General features: G+C 46.5%; 1 protein-coding gene across 2 annotated transcripts in view; it reads left to right on the forward strand.

The window, feature by feature from the left end:
- The first annotated feature begins 2,024 nt into the window (after positions 1 to 2,024).
- The window catches only part of DENND2B (DENN domain containing 2B), a 175,179-nt gene continuing 153,519 nt past the window's right edge, over positions 2,025 to 23,684 (forward strand). For both annotated transcript variants that reach the window (XM_062196541.1, XM_062196543.1), the window contains exon 1: positions 2,025 to 2,105. The gene's annotated coding sequence lies outside the window, so the exon portion shown is untranslated. The remainder of the gene's footprint in view (positions 2,106 to 23,684) is intronic.

Below are 23,684 nucleotides of genomic sequence, written 5' to 3' on the forward strand. Positions count from 1 at the left end.
AAGGAATGTTAATTTTTTTGGAGAGAGCAGATCTAATGAAGGTTTTTCTTAGGAATTAGAAAGTTCCATTCATAATTTACAATGGAATCAACAAAAAGTTTTTGTATATGATTACTACCCTCTTCCATTGCTTCAGCACACATCAGAAGCAGCAAGCGGAGCTGCCAGAGGTGAAAATGATTACTGTCCTGGGTCTGAATAGAGGAAAATCTTGATGCCTTTTTTGGCGTGGTTTTCTTTACAGATGTCGCTCACCAGAAAGGCAGGACTTTAACAGAAGTCCTAATAACTTTGGAAGTGGGAAACTTAAGAATTTCCTTAGAGAGTTGTGGGAGCTGCAGGTAGAATTTGCCTGGAATACTGTTAAAGCATATGGCTTGCTTTCACATGCATGAAGTCTCTGAAGAGTCGGTGTTGGGGACAGAACTACTGTATTATGAGAGTGGAGATAGGAAGGGTCTAAGTCCATCAGATCATGGCTCAGTTTTCATGCAGGGCTCAAGTACCTGCGTGAACTAGAGTAGCAGCTCACTGCTGCATTGAGTTGGAGTCAAACTTGTCCCGATGTGCTTAGTGTTCCAGTGTGCCTCAACTGCAGCTGAAATGTTGGGTTTTCCTAATGGAGAACACATTCAGCTCATTAGAAATTGACTTATTTTTCACACACAGACAGCTGTCCAACTGCATATCGAGGCCTTCTGTTAGAAAGGCCCAGCACATCATGTGGCATCAGAAGCAGGGAGACCAAGTCAACACTAGTCATTCATTTCTCATATCTTTTTTTTGGCAAAGGTACAGTGGACTTTATCAGTTTGGTTGTTGCTACTATTTGAGTTTGATCATGAACAAATTAAATGGTTTCCAGGATGAATCTTAAACTCATTATTTTTGATGCATGTTCTGCAGCTGAGTAAATAACTTCTTTAGGATATGTGACAATCGAATTGGCTTGGGTTTTTGAAACAGGCCTTGGCTTTAGAGCCTGCTTACGTTCATTCATATGAATTCGTCCCTTTGAAATGTATCTAATCAATGTAAAATTGTAAATTTGAAATTATAAACTTCAAAAGTCAATTTCCATGACTGCCTTGACTGATTGAGGCATTTCAGTATCAAAGTCTATTTATAATGATTTATGGGAGGAGACTCTGGGTTACATGGCTTCCTAGAATCCCACCAAGTATATATGGGGTTTGGATTGTAAGCGATTTACATTATTCTTTTCCAAATGTGAATTGACATCCTGGGCTAGCAGTTTCCTTCAGAATTCCACCAATAAATCATAGAATCTCACAGCCAGTATTCCATTGCTTTATTATTAAATGACACCCTTTTCTAGCTTTTGGTTTTGCAAGCTAGTGGAATATTGCAAACAAATTCTCAGACTGCTCATGGGACTTTCGGTTCCGACCAGGTGCCTTGGAACCCTAGCGCTTTCTGAGTTGGGCCGCATTACCAAATGTAGCGTCTTCTAATGTCCTTGGGGTTATGCAGGGCTCCCCCAGGCCAAGAGCCAGGAGAACCCGGAGAGCGGCTGCTCCTCGGTTTGTTTGAAGGCGGGCGGGCTGCCCCGGCGGCTTTTCCCAGACTCTCCCAGCTCCGGCTTTTCATGCATACCAGCAGAGCCGCTTTTTTCCTCCGTGATTGAAACCATCTGGACTGCAAGGGGGTCACGTGTGTATGAGAAAATGACATAAACTTTCAGGCCCCCTTGTGCTTCGCTCCAGACCCAGACAGTTCTTGGTCGGACGGTGCCGAGGTGAGGGCCGACCAGTGCGCGGGCCAACTACCCATCCTCGCCTCCCCCGCCCTCGTGCCTTCTTCCCGGTCCACCCCCTCCCGCGCGCTCCCGGGCGGCTTCCTAGCTCCCCCGGCGCCTCCGTGCTCTCTCTCCGCCGGGCTCCAGCAGCCCACCCTCCGTCCTGGGTGGAGGCACACATCCTCCACGCCCCCCTCCTGCTCCCTCCCTGCAGCCCGGCCGCAGCCCCGGGGCGCGGATGCCTGCCCGCCCGCCCTCTCTGCGGGAACGGCTCCTCCTCCGGGCTGTGCAGCGCCCCGTGGGCTCCTGTCTGTGGGAGCGCCCCGCCAGGCTGGGGTGCGCATAGGTGAGTGCCCCCCGCCCCCCCGTATTCGGGAGGTCGGCTGCTTGCCCTGGGGTCCTCGCTCGCGCAGAGGCTCCACCGCGCCCTGCCCCGCCCCTGCACTCCTAGCCCTTTTCCCGCTATTCCGACTCCATGCCCCAGACGGAGTTCCTGCTCTGTGAGTATCTGCGTGGGGGCTGCCGAGGGCACAGAACAGCCAGCGGCTGGCAGCTCCTTCGGGCGGGCCGGGACTGTCCTCCCGGGCGATCGGCCGGCGTGTGCTTTCCGGCCCGGCGGGGGCCGCGCGGTGGGGGGTGGGGAACCGCGAGGCCAGGGTCTGGGGCAGGGACTAACTGCACAGAGCGAAGCCCAGAGCGGTCCTGTGCGGCCTGGGGTGGGCGCAGCGAGCTGCTGTGCCTCCTGGACGCCCCCCGGGCTGCTGTGCCGCGGCCGCCGAGCTCACACCTGGAGCTGGAGGAGCTTGTGTGCACGCTCCAGAAGCGGGAGCACATACGCACGCAGGGCACTCAAACAAAGGAAAATTAGCTTTGACTCTTGTCACTTCAACAAGTCAAACTGTGGATGGTTACCTTTCATCTCCTTCCCTTCCTTGCTTTGATGTGCGCTAAGTATTAAAGGTATTGTTTAAAAAGTGACCGCCTGAAGGACCGCAAGTTGGCCGGTGTTTATGCCACCTTGTCCAAGAATTTATAACCGAGTCGATTTCAAGGGACCGAACATTTTCAGATGTTACTAGAGAGGGATTATTGCATTTTCCTGGGACCTTTGTAGGAACATAGTTTATAAATTGAGTGTAAATAAACAATTTTTTCTGCTAAGAGAGAGGATTTGCCTTAATTCTACCCTGGTCCAATCCTTGGTTTTATCCCGGTGCAGGTGTTCTGCTGTTTGGACAGCAAGGTTTTGGGGCTGGTGGAGGGACCCTTATCCCATGGCCAAGATGGTTTTGAGCCACCCCTGCCAGTATGCACACAGTTCAGCTGGCTGGGGCAGCTTAGAGCCTCAAAGTTAAAACCCTAGTGACTACATTGCTGCTTTGTTTGGTTTCCTGAAAGTAATATTTTTCAGGAGGTGAATCCCTTCCTTGATTTTTTTTTTTCTAATGAATGAGGAATAGTTTAGATTCTGGAAAGCTAATCAAAGATAGAGACTGCACTGCTCAGAGTTTGCCTTCAGTGGTAAATTCTGGGCAGACTAAGATTTCACGAAGAGGCTGCTGAATGCCTGGAAAGCAGGCACCCTGGATTCTGCAGGCCTGGCAGAGAGCTCCTAGCTGACTCATAGATTCAATGTTACTTTTTGTATACCTGGTAAATTATACCTTTTTAAAAAAAATACATAAGATTTATTTTATTTATTTGAAAAGCAGTTACAGAGATAGGCAGAGACAGAGACAGAAGTTTTCCATCTGCTGGTTCACTCCCCAGATGGCTGCAACAACCAGGGCTGGGCCAGGCTGAAGCCAGGAGCCAGGAGCTTCATCTGGGTTTCCCACATGAGTGCAGGGGCCATCCTCTGCTGCCTTCTCAGGCGCGTCAGCAGGGAGCTGGATCAGATGTGGAGCAGCTAGGACTCGAACTGGCACTCATGGGATGCCGGTGCCACAGGCCGGAGCTTTAACCCTCTGCACCACAGTGGTGGCCCCAAATTATACCTTTGAAAAAACTCTCCAAGGTATGAGAAAGAGGTGTGTTAAAGGGTATATGGAAAGTGTTACTATTACCCAGTTAGACTGGAAAGGTGCCATTTTTGGTAGACAACTCCAAGGCAACTTTTTATCTTCAAAGTGTTTTTTTGGGGGGCTGGCGCTGTGGCTTGGCGGGTAAAGCCACTGCCTACAGTGCTGGCATCCCATATGGGTGCCAGTTCGAGTCCTGGCTGCTCCACTTCCCAACCAACTCTCTGCTATGGTCTGAGAAAGCAGTGGAAGATGGCTCAAGTCCTTGAGCCCCTGCACCCATGTGGGAGATCTGGAAGAAGCTCCTGGTTCCTGACTTCAGATAGTCACAGCTCTGGCTGTTTCGGCCAATTGGGGAGTGAACCAGTGGATGGAAGACTTTCTCTCTTTCTCTTTCTCTCTCTGCCTCTCCTTCTCTCTCTGTGTAACTCTGACTTAAAAATAAATAAATCTTTTTTTTTAAAAAAGTGCTTTTTTCTTTTATTGGCTACCTAAATTGTGATTGACTTGATAACTAGTAGTACCCTTGCTCTTGAGCATGTGGACTCATTGGGAAAAGAGGAATGACACATAAAGAATAATTTCATATGCATTGACTTAGAATGTGAGATTTACGGAAGCTCAAGAAGAAGATGATTACAAGGCAGAGTGGCTTCACACAGAGGGGCTTCAGTTGAGTTGTGAAGCAAAGGTGTTTCTGAAACTGGTGGAGAGTTGCTGGGGAGATTGTTTATCTATTTAGTTTTAAAGAATTATTTGAAAGACAGAGTTACAGAGAGAAAGAGAGAAATTCCATCCACTGGTTTACCACCCAAAAGACTGTAATGTCTGTGGCTGGGCCAGGCTGAAGTCAGGAGCCAGGAACTCCATCTGGATGTCCCATGTAGCTGCAGGGGCCCAAGTAACTTGAGCCATCCTCTGATGCTTTCCCAGGCACGTTAGCAGCGAGCTGGATTGGAAGTGGAGCAGCTGGGACTTGAGCCAGCTCTCATATGGGATGCCAACATTGCAGGGAATGGCTTAACCTGCTACACCACAACGCAGTGCCTGGGAGAGTTTTCAAGAGAACAGATGGTAGACCATTTGAACAAGAATGAGGAGAAGAGTGATCTGTACTGGGCATCTGCTGTGTGCCACGAACCACTCTCCCTCTGTCACCCAGTGTTCTGGTGTTGGCAAGTAGGCATTGTTTTAAAGGCAGGTGAGTAACTTGCTCCACACGACACAAGCAGTGAGTGGCAGAGCTAGAATTCCCACGCGGGGTTATCTGACTAGGAACTGTGGCTCTGGCAGCTGGCTTCCCTGTGCAGGGAGAACAGTGGGAGGTCTCACTGAAGCAGACTCTGGTCAGCTTCCATTCTGGCTCAAGGGCTGTATCGTTATCCTGTACATGCTGTTTAACTTTTAAAGGTGTTTGAGAAAAGGTGTAAGGGGCAAAGCCGTGTTTTTAGACGTTTAACATGACATCTGTGTTCAGGAATGTGACGTGCTCATTACAAGCCATGTGCGAGTTGTACTTAATTAGTAGGTTAAAAAAGTGAATGTGGCTGGAATATCTGGGTGCTTCAGTTCCTGCCTCATTTACTGTACCCTGGCAGTAAGTGGCCTGGCTCCCCGCGCAAGAACTCGTTGCACTGACCACAGGGATGTGGGGATTAGAAAAGAGCTGAATCTTCCCAGACAAACATTGAAATGGAATGTGTGTGTGGAACAACAGCGTGCTGGCTTGTCCTTTTTGCTCCCCACATGTTTCACAATGCTTCGGTGAAAGGTTGTTTTCTTTAATGACTACCCTGAGAAGGTAGACCAGTGTTGTAATTTGTTTAAGAGCCCTTCCTTGTCCTAAATGTTTTACTTGAGGTAGCCCTTTTCCTCTCTCATTCTCTTCTTTCTTAAAAATGCTAAATTTTAGAACCTGGTGCTGGTAAGGTAAAGCTGTGTTTACCATTCTTAATAATGAGAGCTAATTAGGTAAAAGGTGCATTTACTTTACTTTTTGTTTTAAGATAGCATTTGGAAGCCTTTGGAAGAATTTCTGAGAATTTAGAAGGGGTATGAAAGCCAGGGTTGAGAGATGTGCAGACCTTTTCCTAACCTTCCACATTTCTCACTAGTTAATTGTATTCTTCATGTATACAGACAGGGAGCTTCCAGGATTCCTGAATACTCCAATTTACAGGCAGGCGCTTTGATTCTCTGCAGAAAATGGGCTCAGAAAGGGCAGCAGTGGGTGGAGACATTTGACCAAAATTGTCTGCCATTCTGAATACAATATGGATTTCTTGCTGATCCTTTCTTGAAACCTCTGGGCCTCTTCCTTTGAACTTAGCAGTGCCCTGAAGACTTAGTTCTTCGGCTAAGGAAATAGCAGGTGGCAGGAGGTTACCCAAAAAAGGGAGCTGACAGGCAGAACAGTGAAATTGTTAGAGAAATTTTATTTTAATTAATGTCAGGGGCAAGATTTGTTTGCTTGTTTGTGTAAAATAAAAAATGTAAACTCAACTGTAATCTCGGTTCACCATACCCACTTAGCTTGCCCTGTGGAATGGGGCTGGGATATGTGAGCACCTCTAAATGTGTCAGGACACAGCTCAGTTTGGGTTTTGGGTCTTTGAGAAATGTGACTTCTCTTAGTGTATGGGAGTAGACTTAGTGTACAAGTAAAAGACTCCAGCTTTGCAATTTATTCAGAAGTTTCTGGAATTTGACGTTTGAGGGATGTCTTAATTTTTATAGTTCTTTTAGGCCAGGGTGATTCCTTGGGACTGGATGTTGGAGGCGCTGTCCTCATTTGCCTCTTTGTTCCTTCTCCCATTTTGTGTCTGGTGTCACCTGGAACCCACTTTGTTCTTCAGTGGCCTGGAGCTCTGAGTTGGCAAGGAAGACCATCCAGGACTTTCTACAGAGAACCACAAACCTCCTTACTGGTCATTTGGTGTCTTTTGTGTGGGTTCTTGTAATAAGGCTTTTAGACTTGGTTTTGAGAGCTGGGGATCTGCAAAAGAAGCCTTGGCAGTGCCATTATTTCAATGTCAAAAATGGGGGGATGGTGCTATGCCTTACTATGTAAAGCTGCCCCTTGCAGCACCTGCATTCCATATGGGCACTGGTTCATGTCCTGGCTGCTCCACTGCTATCCAGCTCCCTTTTAATGGCCTGGGAAAAGCAGTGAAGATGGCCCAAGTGCTTGGGCCCCTGCTATCCACATGGGAGACCTCCAAGGAACTCCTGGCTCCTTGCTTTGCTTGGCCCAGCCCCACTGTTGTGGCCATCTGGGGCAAATGGGAAGATCTGTGGCATCTTCCAGCAAATGGAAGATCCCTGTGTGTCTCCCTCTCTCTCTGTAACTCAGATTATTGAATAAATCAATAAATCTTTTTTTAAAATGTCAAAAATGCTTGGTTGCATTTTTGATGCATTTCTTACATTGTTATTCATGTTTTTATATTTGGCAAACATTTGTGGTTTTTATAATTTATTGAAACACTGATTTAGATCTTTCTAAGATAGCTAAAAGCTTAGAAAAATAGGACTGGAATAGCCTTCTGATAGGCAGATGTAATCTCCTAGTATCTGGAACTTTGATTATTTTAACCTACTCCACCTCCAAATATCCATAAATCTTTCTCAAGAGATTTGATGCCACTTATGATATTTTACAACCTCCCTAGGCAGCACTTCCTAAAGTCTCCAGATTGATGATCACAGGTTATCTCCTTGTGGTTACCTAATTTCTTTCCATGTTTCTTACTTTTACTGTTTGCTAACTTTCTTTGATGTTCCCAGAGGAACAGATTGTCTTTCCTGGACCTCAATGGCAGCTACCAATGTATAGATTTTCCCGTCTGTACCCATCCTTCCCTTCTGCTGGCTAAACAAGCTGAGCTTTCTCTGTTATTCTTTATGAGTTTTGCTTTTTTTTTTTTTTTGACAGGCAGAGTGGATAGTGAGAGGGGCAGAGAGAAAGGTCTTCCTTTTTGCCATTGGTTCACCCTCCAATGGCTGCTGCGGCCGGCGCACCGCGCTGATCTGAAGCCAGGAGCCAGGTGCTTCTCCTGGTCTCCCATGCGGGTGCAGGGCCCAAGGACTTGGGCCATCCTCCACTGCACTCCCGGGCCATAGCAGAGAGCTGGCCTGGAAGAGGGGCAACCGGGCTAGAATCCGGCGCCCCAACTGGGATTAGAACCCGGTGTGCTGGCGCCGCAAGGCGAAGGATTAGCCTGTTAAGCCACGGCGCCGGCCTGAGTCTTGCTTTTTAAATGTACGATTATACTTGTTGCTTTGTGTTTTGTTTCGTGCAGGAAGTCGGTATCAGATATGTTGGCAGTTAGAGCTTTTAGAATGGAAGGAGCCTTTTGAAATGTTGTGCATTTTTCAAATCAGCATAAGTGATTGTGGAACATATGTGAACTCTGGAGATGACCTATTAAAAATTATCATCAAAAGAATTTTTCCCAAGTTCTTTAAAAGCTTAAAAGAAATCCAGCCTTTGTAAGATTGCACTAAAAGTAACAGACCAGCCCAATTAAGGCCTTCCTAGAAGAGTGGGACTCATTTGTTTAAACAGGAATTTAGGATCCCCAAGCAAATATGATAGAAATAATCTGCTTAACTCTTTACTAGAAGCATAAGAAACAAACCTTATGGGCTTCTTGTGATAAAGGACCATAGTGATTAGAAAATGCTAGAGATAGACCGGCGCCGCGGCTCACTAGGCTAATCCTCCGCCTTGCGGCACCGGCACACCGGGTTCTAGTCCCGGTCGGGGCACCGATCCTGTCCCGGTTGCCCCTCTTCCAGGCCAGCTCTCTGCTGTTGCCAGGGAAGGCAGTGGAGGATGGCCCAAGTGTTTGGGCCCTGCACCCCATGGGAGACCAGGATAAGCACCTGGCTCCTGCCATCGGATCAGCGCGGTGCGCCGGCCGCGGTGCGCTGGCCGCAGTGCGCCGGCTGCAGCGCGCCTACCGCGGCGGCCATTGGAGGGTGAACCAACGGCAAAGGAAGACCTTTCTCTCTGTCTCTCTCTCACTGTCCACTCTGCCTGTCAAAAAAAAAAAAAAAATGCTAGAGATACATCCCTGTTTGCTAGTGTTCTGGAATTATTTTGAATGGGCAAGGGTCAATTTTGGTGGCTTTTTGTCTGTGATATGAGGTTGGAGTCTTGGATATTAGTTTAGCTAAGGACAAGCTTGAATCCCCGCTCCCCTTCCCTTCTTTCCAATCCTCCTTTTGTGGAAGGTTAAATGATAGAGTGGAAATTGCCTCTAATCAGGGAGTCAGCCTGCGACGTTTGTAAGGCTCTGGTCCCTGGGGAAGCACTCTTCTATTACTGTCATTCAGACACTTCCTTTCTGGATCTGACCTTTACTGCATATCTGCTGTGGAAGAAGCACTGGGCTAGCACTTCTAAGCATCTGTTTATTCTCTTATATTATCTCTCAGGTTTAATATTAGGGATTTAATGAATTACGAAGCAGATGAGGTTAAGAAATTAGATTAGAAGCTGGACATTTGGTGGAGTCGTTAAGATGCCATCTGGGATGGCCACATCCCATATCCAGGTACCTGGGTTCGAGTCCCGTACTTCTGGGTCCAGCTCCCTGCTAGTGTGCACTCTAGGAGGCAGCTGCCACTCACTGGGGAGGCCTGAGTTCAGTCACTGTCTCTTGGCTTTAGCCTGGCTTCACCCTGGATGTTGTGGGCATTTGGAGAGTGAGCCAATAGATGGAAGATCACTTGCTCTTGCCCTCACTCTCTCAAATAAATGACAATAAATAAATAATAAAAAAGAAATTAGATGGGAAATTATACTTCCTGATTCAAATACTTTTGTTGGGAAGTGGCTGTTTATATGTTGGTCTGGCCTCTTGATGCTGAGATGACCCCTGATAAAGCAGCACAACATGTAGGGATCTAGTTCTTAGTGAGGAGGGCCTACTTAGTTACTTTTCCTGTTAGAATGTTAGTTATGTGTGCTATTGCTGGGAACTCCCGTTAGCATCTTCCCCTTTGTTAAAAAGTGTCACTCAAGGCTAGTATGAGGACTGCCTGAGAAGCTCTTTCTGAAAGGCAGGGGTGGATTCCAAGTGTTTAGTCCCAAAAAGCTTCTATACGCTGGGGCCAAGTCCACGGGGAATGGAAGCTCTCTCAAAAAGTGTGTAGTTACTTAGGAGGCAAATCCAAGCTTTTTGCTTCTTAGTGAGCACTTGAATCTGAGCACAGAGATCTAGAGGTGGAGAAGAGCCAAATGGCAATTCAATATTTGGGATTAAAGTTACCATGGAAAAATGGGACTTAAGGTCAAAGTTTTCACTTGGAACACTGATATCCAATTAATCAGAAATACCAGTTGAGAGGGTTCTGTTCTGCTATTTTTTTGCTCATATCTGTGTTTTGGCAGGTCACTGCCTTGACTTAGAGCAGTGTTTGGGACCACAGTGTTTGTACAGAGAGTGCGATGTGAGCCATGGGAGATGGACAGAGGTCACTTTATCTTGTTTCAGATGGACCCTTTGAAAAGTACCATAAGTGCTCAGTGATCAGAATTAGGTATAACTTTACTGAAGGGTATTAGTAAAATAACATGTAGCAACCTTTATCTTTTTCAGTTTTAGATTTGCACTAGTAAGCCAATTTGGGAGCGAGTGTCCTGTGCCCAGCTGTGTCCACATTCAGTTCGCCTACATAGTTCCCACATGTCTGGCGCTTTTGTTGGTTTCTGGAGGACCAGGGGTAGATTTCAGGATATGAGGCTTAGACGGGGTTGAAGCCACATCAAGAGCTGGTGCTGGTGGGTCAGCAATATTTTCTGTTGCTTATCACCAAGCCTGGGGGTGTGGGAGGGTGGGTGGTTGGGTGGGACAGGGAAGAAAAACCAAAGGGTCAGATAGTTTTGTTGAGATTGAGTAAAGAAGTAAAAAAGAGGCTGGCGCCACAGCTCACTTGGCTAATTCTCCGCCTGCGGCGCCGGCACCCTGGGTTCTAGTCCCAGATGGGGCGCCGGATTCTGTCCCGGTTGCTCCTCTTCCAGTCCAGCTCTCTGCTGTGGCCCAGGAAGGCAGTGCAGGATGGCCCAAGTGCTTGGGCCCTGCACCCGCGTGGGAGACCAGGAGGTAGCACCTGGCTCCTGGCTTTGGATTGGCGCAGTGCGCCGGCCCTAACAGCCATTTGGGGGGTAAACCAACGGAAAAGGAAGACCTTTCTCTCTCTCTCTCTCACTGTCTAACTCTGCTTGTCAAAAAAAACCCAAAAGAAGTAAAAAAGAAATCTTTAACTTTTTTTTTTATTATTTTTGAGAGGCAGAGAGAGCGGGAGCACATGCAGGAGTGAGCTAGCTTTCATCCAATGATTCACTCTAAGAATGCTCAGAACCACACCAGAGCCAGGAGCCTGGAATGCAATCCAGGTCTCCCAGAAGAGTGGCAGGGACCTAATTTCTTGAGCTATCACTGCTGCCTCAGAGGGTGTGCCTTGGCAGGAGGCTGGAATCAAGGGCTGGAGCCTGAATATTGAACCCAGGCACTCTGATGTGGGATCTAGGCATCTTAACTACTGTCTTAACTACTAGGATAAATACTCACTCTGAAAACGTTAGAAATCCCACCTGCCCCTCACCCCCAATTCGGCCCTTTGTTTTGTTGGTCATTTTCAGCATTTCAAGTCATTCTATAAACACTCACAGTGAGCCGCTAAAGGTGCTGTGACTCCCTTCTGTCCTCCCTCCTCCCTCCTGGGGGTGGAGGAAGAGAGAGAGAGAGAGAGAGATCTATCTGCTGCTTCACTCCTTAGCTGAAGCTAGGGGCCAGGAACTCCATCTGGGTCTCCCATGTGGGTGCAGGGACCCAGGCACTTGAGCCATCTTCCACTGCTTTCCCTGCATTAGCATGGAGCTGCTTCAGGAGTGGAGCAATGGGAATTTGAACCAGTGTTCATGTGGGATGCCGGCATCGAAGGTGGAGGCTTCACCTGGCTATGCCACAGTGCTGACCTCTGGGTTATGCCCATATTATTTCCCTCTTTTCCTTCTAAGTTTTGATGCTGATTTTTTTGGGTAATATTTTTTACTTTAGTGTTTAGTTTCTTTTAGAACCCTGGGGACTGAATTGGGAGGCAAATATAACGCTACCTAATATGGGAGGTGTTTATCCCTATACAAATCACCAGGAAAGAAGAGACAGAGGCTTCTACATACAGCATGAAGTGGGAAAGTGGCATGGCACATGGTGTGACTGCTTTCACCAGTGTGACCATCTCTGCTGAAATGGGTCTGAAGGTTGAATGTAACTTATGATTCATGTCATTCAATTTTTAAATTTATTTATATGAAAGATAGAGTTAGAGGGAGAGGGAGGGAGGGAGGGAGGGAGATCTTCCATCTGCTGATTCACTCCCCACATTGCTGTAATAGCAGGGGCTGGGCCAGGCTGAAGTTGGAGCTGGAATCCATCCAGGTCTCCCATGTGGGTGACAGGGACCCAAGTATTTGAGCCATCTTCTGCTGCTTTCCCAGGTGCATTAGCAGGGAGCTGGATTGGAAGTGAAGCAGCTAGGACTCGAACTGGCGCTCATATGGGATGCACGCATCACAGGAGTCACCTTAATCTGCTGCTGCACAACACATCATTTCTTGAGGACAGCGTCTCTTGAGGAGGAAGATTATTGTTATTTCTATAAAAGAAAGTGTAGTGCTTTACATTGATTTATGTGGCAGGTGCATGACATAACCCACAAATAAGTATTTGCAAGCAGCCTGAGTATGTGTCTAGTTTACTGTTGCACATACTAGTGGATTTACAAGTATAAGAAAAAAAGAACCTGAACTTAGAAATAGACTTGTCAACAAGAACTATATGAAATATTAAGTTACCAAGCTCTAAATTGTGAATTTCACACAGGGACATTTGGGACCCCAGACAAGGCTTAGGACAGGCAGGCTTCCTGCAAACCTTAGGCCAAATGGAGGACTTTGCCACTCGGTCTTCAGCCCCATTCTCTTCTCTGGCTGCACTTTTCTTGGGTAATCTCATGGCCCTAAAGTATTGTATTCATTGGGGTGTTTACTCTGTGCCAGATTCTCTTCTAAGAGTTCTTACAGACACTAATTTAATCTTCCAGACAAACCTACAATTTAGGTACTATTTTTTTTTGACAGGCAGAGTTAGTGAGAGAGAGAGAGAGAGACAGAGAGACAGGTCTTCCTTTCCATTGGTTCACCCCCCAAATGGCCGCTATGGTCAGTGCGCTACGGCTGGCACTGGCCAGGAGCCAGGTGCTTCCTCCTGGTCTCCCATGTGAGTATAGGGCCCAAGCACTTGGGCCATCCTGCACTGCCTTCCTGGGCCAGAGCAGAGAGCTGGACTGGAAGGGGAGCAACTGAGACAGAATCCGGCACCCCCACCGGGACTGGAATCCGGAGTGCCAGCGCCGCAGGTGGAGGATTAGCCTAGTGAGCCGAGGCTTTGGCCACAATTTAGGTACTATTATTATCCTCACTTAATAGTGTAGAAACTGAGGCACAGAGAGGTGAACTTTGTTGACATTCCCCCAGCTTGTGAGCCAGAGATCCAGGATGTGAACCTAGGCAGTCAGACAGTGTGTGCCAAGCTCTGGCTCTGTATAGCCTTTGAACTGGCACTGGCTCCTCCACTCCTGTTTCTTTACAATCTCTTTTGCACATAGCAGCAAGAATATTATTTAACCTTCACAGAATCCAATTATACTTAGAAATAGAATCCACATTTCCTACCAAATTCTTATGTGAGTTACCCCCGAGCTCTGCACCTGTTCTTCACCTTCCTCCCACCTCTTCTTTTTTTTTTTAAGATTTATTTATTTATTTGAAAGTCAGAGTTACACAGAGAGAGGCAGAGAGAGAGAGAGAGATCTTCCATCCACTGGTTCACTCCCCAATTGCGCCCATCAGAAGCCAGGAACTAGGAGCTTCTTGCTGCTCTCCCACGTGGGTGCAGGGGCCCAAGGACTTGCGCTACCTTCTGCTTTCCCAGGCCATAGCAAAGAGCTGGATTGGAAGTGGAGCAGCCAGGTCTCCAGCCGGCGCCCATATGGGATGCTGGTGCTTCAGGCCAGGGCGTTAACCTGCTGAGCCACAGCGCTGGCCCCTCTCCCACCTCTTCTATCTCTTCAGCTTTGCCCTGCATCTGTGATGCTTTTCTTGAATATTGCTAGTTTGAACCCTCAGTTCATTTTCATGTGGACTCAGATGCATCATTTCATAGAATATTCCTGGAACATTCCATGTAAAATTGCTTTGAGTCACTCTTTAATCCCTGCTTTGTTTTTCTTCCTAAAGTTATATTACATATTTGTGCTTTTCCTATCTGCTTTCTCAAATAAACTTTATGAGGTTAGGTACTAGGTCCCTTTGTTCACTGGTGACTGGTGTCTTTACTTTTTAGAACAGTTTTCTTTAACTGTATATTAAATAAATGAATAAATGGTATTTATTTTTTATCATTTGATGTTTAACAAGACTTCACTTGGATAAAAGTAGGGGGAGAGTTAAGGGTATACAGGTGGTAATAGGTCTGGCTCTTTATTGGCTCTATGTTTATTGCCAAGGCTTTGCCAAAATAGCCAAGAAAATGCTTGGAAAATCTTGGCTGAGTGATAGCACTGTGTGATTTGTTCTGGATTCTAGACGTAGTTCTGAGTGGAGAGGGTAGTATGGGCTGGCATGCTCTCAGAAATTCCTGCAGGACCTGCAGGTATGGATGATGAGATTGGATCTGGTTGAATATGTAGGAATCGCAGGATCAGAGAGAAGGAGGCACAACAGCTAGGGCTGGGCCGGGCCAAAGTCAGGAGCCAGGAACTCCACCTGGGTCAACCGTGAGTGTGGCAGGGACTCTGCTGCCTTCACAGGCACATTAACAGGAAGCTGGAACTGAAGTGGATTAGCCTGACCTGACCTGACCTGGTACTCTGATATGGGATGTGGGTGTGCCAGGTAGCAGGGATACTCACTGCCTCACTACACAATACCTGCTCCATGGAATATTATTTTATTTATTTATTTTTAAAAATATTTATTTATTTGAAATGCAGAGTACCAGAGAGAGGGTGAGAGAGAGATCTTCTACCCATTGGTTCACTCACCAAATGGCTGCAGTAGCTGTGGCTGGGCCAGGTTGAAGCCAAGAGCCCAGAACTTCATCTAGTTCTCCCATGTGAGTGGCAGGGACCCAAATACTTGGACCATTCTCCACTGCCTTCCCAAGCGCATTAGCATGGAGCTGGATCAGAAGCAGAGCAGCTCCAATAAGTGATGCCAGAGTCAGGAGTGGTGGCTTAACCCGCTACACAACGCCAGCCCCAGGATAATATTTTAAAGCTCGAAGGGCTGCTAAGATGACTAAGTTTGAACATTCTGTTTGCGAATGAGGAAGCTGAGTTCATGGAGGCTAAGTACTTGTCCAGAGGCACACAACCAGTTAATGTCGGAGCCACACCTGGAATCCAGGTTTTTTTTTACTCCTTTCTTATTTATTTATTTATTTGACAGGCTTAGACAGAGAGAGAAAGAGAGAAAGGTCTTCCTTTTCCTTTGTTTTATTCCCCAAGTCACTGCTTAGGCCGGCGTACTGTGGCCGGCGCGCTGCACCAATCCAAAGCCAGGAGCCAGGAGCCAGGCGCGTCCTCCTGGTCTCCCAAGTGGGTGCAGGGCCCAAGGACCTGGGCCATCCTCCACTGCCTTCCCAGGCCACAGCAGAGAGCTGGACTGGAAGAGGAGCAACCGGGACAGAATCCGGCGCCCCAACCGGGACTAGAACCTAGGGTGCTGGCGCCGCAGGCGGAGGATTAGCCAAGTGAGCGTGTCTGGGGAGTCAGACATCTGGTGACCCTAGTGTGCTGACATTTTAGGACACAGCAGACCAGTAAAGGGAGACTTGCCCTAGGGGCGCCCAAATGCTTAGGACAGATGGGTTGTGCAAAGGCCTAGGCCCGTTCATGTGGTCCATGTAGGTTTTCAACCAGAGCTGATGAGAACAAATCAACACAGCCTTTGCTAGGCCAGTGGATTGGCACAGGGTATGAGACTTTAAAAGTTTTTTCCATCCTCGTGAATATTTTTCCATCTCTAAGGAAGAACTTTGAAAGTCAGCATGAAAGTGAGAACACAGACCATTAGATAATATCTCACACTGGATCTGAAAGTTTGGGTGGTAGAAAAAACCCTGGAGCATTCAACATTTAACAGATATGCATTGAGTAGTACCTACTAAGCATCAGATATGTCATCAAATGTTATTAACAGAATATTCACATTGGTACTTTGCATTAAGCTCTTTTAGGCTTTGATCCACAAACCCTCAGTTGGTTCAGAGTGTTCACTCACAATTGCATTCACTTGTTGAGTGTTTACTGTGTAACAGGCAGTCCACTGGGTGTTGAGGCCATTTTGCAAATGAATAAGAATAGGTGAGGGCTGTGGACTGGCTTTGAGCTGGTAGATGTGGCAGCATTCCAGTTTGCTGGGATTCCTGGCCAAGAGGAGAGTGTAGTTGGCAGTCATATCCGCCCCCCTTCCCTTTTCTGACTGCAGTGAGCCCTCATTTCTACTCTTCATCTCTAAGTGAAAGAGAAATGACAATTAGCTGCTTTGCATTAAGTTTAGGAAGCTCCATAGGGCAGTACTTCCTTAAAAGTTAGCAACCTTTCCCAGAGAATCTCTGCTGCTTGTGTAATCCCTAGAGGAGAACCTTTACCCTGTGATCTTTCCCCCTCCCTATGACAGTTGCTTTTGCCTTGATTATTTTTCAGGCCCTTCTTCACTTCTACCAGCTTCATTGGCTCCGTTTGAAGGTGCTGGCAGGTGTATGGTGTCTCCTTTTCTTAGAATGAGTGATACAAATAGAGGCAATCATGCTAAAATTTTCCATCATTTGGAAGGTCAACTGCACAGAACAAAAGAGAGAAAAGAAGGTGAATACAGAGGAAGGTTTTTTTTTTTTTTTTTTTTTTTTTTGACAGGCAGAGTGGACAGTGAGAGAGAGACAGAGAGAAAGGTCTTCCTTTGCTGTTGGTTCACCCTCCAATGGCCGCCGCGGTAGGCGAGCTGCAGCCGGCGCACCGCGCTGATCCGATGGCAGGAGCCAGGTGCTTCTCCTGGTCTCCCATGGGGTGCAGGGCCCAAGCACTTGGGCCATCCTCCACTGCCTTCCCTGGCAACAGCAGAGAGCTGGCCTGGAAGAGGGGCAACCGGGACAGGATCGGTGCCCCAACCGGGACTAGAACCCGGTGTGCCAGCGCCGCAAGGCGGAGGATTAGCCTAGTGAGCCGCGGCGCCGGCCGAGGAAGGTGTTTTTATTGAGCCTTTGGATTAGCAACTGGAGAGAGATTGTTACCCTTTCAGTGCTTGGCATCTGGAACCAGCTCCTACACTGTCTGAGGTTTGCTGTTGCTTTCTTTCTTTTTAAAAAATTTTTTTTTTTTTATTTGAGAGACAGAGTCAGGGTTGGAGGGGGAGTGACGTGAGAAAGAGATTTTCCATCCGATGGTTCTCTGCCCCAAATGGCTGCAGCAACTGGAGCTGGGTCAGGCCAAAGCCAGGAACCAGCAGCTTCTTCTGGATTTCCCACATGGGTGCAGAGGCCCAAGCACTTGGGTCATCTTCAGCTGCTTTCCTATGTGTACTAGCAGGGAGCTGGATTGAAAGTGAAGCAGCTGGGACTTGAACCAGCGCCCATTTTGGATGCTGGTGCTGCAGGCCGTGGCTTTAATCCCCTCAACCACAGTGCTGGCCTCTGCTGTTGCTTTCTTTGTCTATGACCTCCTTTTATTGAAAACTACAAAATGGAAAAATTATCTTTAACTTTAAATTGGTTATTCTAAAAATATAATGTGTGCATTTGTAGTACATTCTAAAAAAATTAAAAACTCTACTTTCCCAACATCCAGATTACTGTTGTTAATATCTTAGTGTGTTCCTGTCTAGGTCTTTCTCTAGGCATGCACATGTACACACTTGTATTCTTTCTCTACCAAAGTAAGATCCTACTATACATATTGTTTTTCATTCTATCTTATCTTTCAGTTCTCTTCTCTCTTCAAATTCAGAATTTTTTAAAAAAATTAATTAATTAGGAGAGGCCAGCATTGTAGGGTAGCAAGTTAAGCCAAGCCATCTCCTGTGGTGCTAGTATCCCACATGGGAAATGGTTCCAGACCCTGCTGCTCCATTTCAGATCCAGCTTCCTCTTTTTTTTTTTTTTCCAATAATTATTATTTTATTTATTTGAAAGACAGAGTTACAGAGAGAGGTAGAGCCAGGGAGAGAGAGAGGATTTCCATTCCACTGCTGCACTCCCAAAATGACTGCAAGGGCCAGAGCTGAGCTGATCCAAAGCCAGGAGCCAGGAGCTTCTTCCAGTCTCCCACGTGGATGCAGGGGCCCAAGGACTTGGGCCATCTTCCACTGCTTTCCCAGGTCATAGCAGAGCCAGTTCCCTTTTAATATACCTCTTAATACATCCCCTCTTAATTTGGAATCAAGTTTTTAAAAAAATATTTTTTTGGCTGGTGCTGCGGCTTACTAGGCTAATCCTCTGCCTGCGGTGCCGGCACCGTGGGTTCTAGTCCCGGTTGGGGCGCCAGATTCTGTCCTGGTTGCTGCTCTTCCAGTCCAGCTCTCTGCTGTAGCCTGGGAGTGCAGTGGAGGATGGCCCAAGTGCTTGGGCCCTGCGCCCACATGGGAGACCAGGAGGAAGCACCTGGCTTCGGATCGGCGCAGTGTGCCGGCCGTAGCAGCCATTTGGGGGGTGAGCCAATGGAAGGAAGACCTTTCTCTCTGTCTCTCTCTCTCTCTCTCTCTCTTACTGTCTAATTCTGCCTTTCAAAAAATTATTTTTATTTTTTTACAGAGAGGCTGAGGGGGAGAGAGAGAGAGAGAATCTCCCATCTGCTAGTTCACTCCCCAGATGGCCACAACGGCCAGAGCTGCAGTGATCCAAAGCCAGGAGTCAGGAGCCTCCCCCGGGTCTCCCACATGGGTGCAGGGGCCCAAGGACTTGGGCCATCTTCTACTGCTTTCCCAGGCCATAGCAGAGAGCTGGATTGGAAGTGGAACAGCTGGGACTCGAATTGGCGCCCATATGGGATGCTGGCACCACAGGCAGCAGCTTTACCTGCTATACCACAGTGCTAGCCCCTGGGGTCAGGTTTTAATGTATGGGTTTTTGAGGGACACAGTCATTAAAGCCCTAACACCCCTAGATCTCCAAATGTCCTTATCATTTTTTCCATATTGACATCAAACTTAGAATCAAGTATTATATTTCTTTTAATCTAACCCAGTCATTTTTGAATGATGCTCTCTTGTTAAAGACTTATCCTCAGTTGCTCCTCTCATTAAACGCTGACTCGATGGCCAGTACCGTGCTCAGAGCTTTATAGATGTCATCTAATTTAACCCTTTCTTTTTTTCAATTTTTTTTTTTTTTATTTTTTGACAGGCAGAGTGGACAGTGAGAGAGAGAGACAGAGAGAAAGGTCTTCCTTTTGCCGTTGGTTCACCCTCCAATGGCCGCCGCGGCTGGCGCACCGCGCTGATCCGAAGCCAGGAGCCAGGTGCTTCTCCTGGTCTCCCATGGGGTGCAGGGCCCAAGCACTTGGGCCATCCTCCACTGCACTCCCTGGCCAAAGCAGAGAGCTGGCCTGGAAGAGGGGCAACCGGGACAGGATCGGTGCCCCGACCGGGACTAGAGTCTGGTGTGCTGGCGCCGCAAGGCGGAGGATTAGCCTAGTGAGCCACGGTGCCAGCCTCTAATTTAACCCTTTCAACAACACCATAAAATAGGTGTTATTCCTGATTTTTGTATAATCTCTTCCTGTGAGATCTTGACTGTCTCTGGCCTCAGCTGTTTCCTTTGTGTCCAAGATATATCACCTGTATCTCAATGGTCACCTTTAAGAGTGTGGACTCTTGAGCCAGATGGTCTGGGTTCAGATCCTTTTACCATTAGTTATTATATGTGATCCTGGGCAAATTCTTTAATCCCCCTGCCTCAGTTTCCTGTCTGTAAAATGAGGTGATAATAGTACCTACCTCATAAGGTTCTCTTGAGGTTAAATGAATTAAAGCATGAAAGATGCTTACAGGGCCTTTGCTGGGACGTAGCGGGTGAAGCTGCTGCTTGCAGTGCCGGCATCCCATGTGAGCATAGGTTCGAATCCTGGCTGCTCCGCTTCTGATTCAGCTCTGCTGTGGCCTGAGAAGGCAATGGAAGATGGCTCAAGTCCTTGGGCCCCTACACCTGCATGGGAGACCCGAGGAAGACTCCTGGCTCCTGGCTTTGGATCGGTGCAGCTCCAGCCATTGTGGCCATCTGGAGAGTGAACCAGCAGATGAATGACCTCTCTGCCTCTGCCTCTCTGTAACTCTGCCTTTCCAAATAGATAAATAAATTTTTTTTTTAAAAAGATGCTTACAAAGTGACTTGGCATACAGCTACTGTATATAATTATTGGCATTTGATAGCTGGATGATCCACAGGCATATCACACTCTCCATATCCAACACTTACCTCGGTAAAGTTGCTCTCCTCCTTTATCCGCTGGCTCTTTTTTTTTTTTTTTTTTTTTTTTGACATGCAGAATTAGAGAGAGACAGAGAGAAAGGTCTTCCTTTTCCGTTGGTTTACCCCCCAAATGGCTGCTACGGCCGTTGTGCTGCGGCCATCTGAAGCTGGGAGCCAGGTGCTTCCTCCTGGTCTCCCATGCGGGTGCAGGGCCCAAGCACTTGGGCCATCCTCCACTGCACTCCCAGGCCATAGCAGAGAGCTGGACTGGAAGAGGAGCAACCGGGACAGAATCTGGTGCCCCAACCGGGACCAGAACCCGGGGTGCCGGTGCTGCAGGCGGAGGATTAGCCAAGTGAGCCTTGGCGCCGGCCTATCTCCTGGCTCTTTTAACAATGCAGCATAGTCTCTGATTTGTCCTCTATCAGCAACCACACTCATAATCTTGTTGGTGCCACTTTCCAAATGGTCATGATCTAGATTCTTCCTTAATGTCTTGCTGCCTCCACCTTGGTTAGAGCCTGGGCCATCTTTTGTTGGAATGCATCTTTAATGTTTCAGAATGGCTGCCTCTGCGTGTTCATCAGTCAGTCATCCAGGCTGCTCCTAGAGTGAACTTTCTAAAATACCATTTATTGATGGCACTTTGGTAGAAGCTCTGTCTGTGCATATTGCTTAATTGATTTCACTATTGGTATACATCCATGTAACTGTTGTGGAACTAAATACCGAGTTGGCTTGCCTGATTGCAACAAGCCAATCACTGACAACAGGGTGGTGGAAGAAAGTAACTGCTTATTGCAAGCTTCAGAGGAAAGAGTTGGGCAGCTGTTGCTGAATTCCCAAGGCTCTTGTGGGGTTAAGGGTAAAGGTTCCTATAGATTGAAATGGGGATTGAGCAATGCATGTTCATCTTGTTTGTGTGCAAGTCTCTGGTTGGTCTTGCACTGTTCGTGCCCTCCTTTGGTAAAATATTGTGTTCTGGAAATTTTGATGTGGCATGGCAGGCTTCAGTCCATCAGATGATTGTTATGTCTTGCTCAGGGCCTTGGGTTCCTGGAAAATCCTGTAAGTCAAGACCGAATATAGAGATGTCATCTATAGTGGAGGTCAGTGACGATGAATCTTGCGATAAAGGCCACTGTGGGGCGGCTGTAGCACTCCCTCAATTTGGTGAGCTAATTTTAGTAAAAGCAGGACAAGCAAACTTTAAGCTAAGGAAGGGAGGCTGAGAGACTGTGAGAGATTAGGACCTGACATTGCCCTAGCCTTTGTATCAAAGGCATGGTGGACGGGCTCAGTTTCCTAACTACCACTCAGAGGAAAATACAAAACATTTCCAGGTTCCCAGGGGAAGCCTTACGCCTCTTTCTAGATAATATCCACATTCCTACCCCTAAAGGCTCCGCGGTTACCATTTATTTTGCCTTCTGTTGATGTTTGTGTAAATGAGTTGTAAAAACTCCGATGCTTCTTTGACAAGGTAATTCCATCCTTTGACATGACATTCACGTGTCTTTGTCACCTGGCTTTTACTTCAGGTCCTCTGCACATAGCGTGCCCTTCCTGCTAGCACAACAACAGGCTCCTTCTCTCTCTCTCTTTCTCACTCTCTCTCTCTCTCTTTTTTCACTTGATATTCCCTGGCCCTCCTGACTTTATCCAGGTAGAATGAAGCCCTTCTTTGAACTCTTCAGGCATGACTGTTACAGGTAGTTGCTCATTTACACATCTTTGTCTTCTGTGCCTTGTTTTCATGGGCCTTAGTTGAATGTTACACAAGGATTCATATTCTTTGCAGAAAATTTAGAAAATAAAGACAAAACCAAAACTACCCACAATCCCATTGTACAGAGATAATCCTTGTTTACATATATGACAAAATATATACCAATATTTTAAAACAAATAATAAGTGTACATTTGCAAAATGTTAAATATTTATCTACTTTAATCATCTGTTATTTAGTTCTGGTTTGGTTGGGTTGTTTAGTTTCACCCTAATTACTTAAACTGTTATAGAAACATGGTGACATACATCCTTATGCCTATATTTTAGTGCAGTTCCTTGATTGTATTTTGGGATATACTACCAGAAGTAAAATGGAGAGATGAAAGGCATGAATACTTTTAAGGATTCCTGATGCACTTCATCAAATTGCCCCCCCCAGAAAATCTTATAGCTTTCTGTGTATTCTTCCACTAGGGTCAGTGAGAATGCCTGTTTTCAGCCATATTTGTTAAACTGAAAAAGAATGAAAATAATATTTGCAAATCTGATGAGATAAAAATAGCATTGCATTGCTGCTTTAATATGCATTTCTTTTGCTACTGAGGTTGAATGTTTTCATGATTTTTAAATGGCCATTTAATTTTCACCATATTTCTTTTGTGATTTATATTTTCATGTATTTATTTTAATTTTTAATTGCCAAAATTCTATGTATTTATAATTTATAATATGAGGTTTTGATACATGTAAACACTATGGAATGCCTAAGCCAAGCTAATTTCCATAGGTATTACCTCACGCACTTAGTAGGATGTTTTTGTCATGAGAACACTTAAAATCTACTCTTTTAGCAATTTCGAGGTATACAGTATATTGTTATTAACTATAGTCATCATGATGTATAGATCCTGATCTTATTCTTCCTAACTGAAACCTTGTACCCTTGGCCAATATCTCTGCAATCTCCCCACTATAAGTGAAATCATGCAGTTTTTATCTTTCCGTGACTGACTTATTTAACTTAATGTAATATCTTTCAGGTTCATCTATGTTATAGGAAATAACAGGATTTCCTTCTTTTTAAAGAAAATATTTATTTGAAAGGCAGTGTTGGAGAGGGAGAAGGAAAGGGAGGGAGGAGGAGTTGGATAAGGGAGGGAAGGAGGAGGAGGTGGGGAGAGAGAAAGAGAGAGATCTTCAAGCTGCTGGTCTACTCTGAATATGTCCACAATAGCCAGAGCTGAACTTGGCTGAAGCCAGGATCTCAAAACTTCATATGGCTCTCTCACATGGGTGACAGGGACCCAACTACTTGGACCATCAGCCACCACCTCCCCAGGAGCATTGGCAGGAAGCTGGATCAAAAGTGAAGTAGCCGGTACTTAGAACTGGTGCTCTGATATGGGATGTGGTTGTCCCAAGTGTCAGCTTTACCCACTGTGCCACCATGCCCACCCCAGAGTTCCTTCTTTTTTAAAGATCGTGTAATATTGAATTGTGTGTATTTCATATTTTCTTTATGGATTCATTCATTGTTGGACACTTAGTTTGATTGCATGTTCTTGGCTCTTGTGAATAAGACCGCAGTGAATGTGAACATACAGATAGCTCCTCAAGATGTTGATTCCACATCCTTCA

This window comes from Lepus europaeus, chromosome 7 (genome assembly GCF_033115175.1).
Source record: "Lepus europaeus isolate LE1 chromosome 7, mLepTim1.pri, whole genome shotgun sequence".
NCBI lineage: Eukaryota > Metazoa > Chordata > Mammalia > Lagomorpha > Leporidae > Lepus > Lepus europaeus.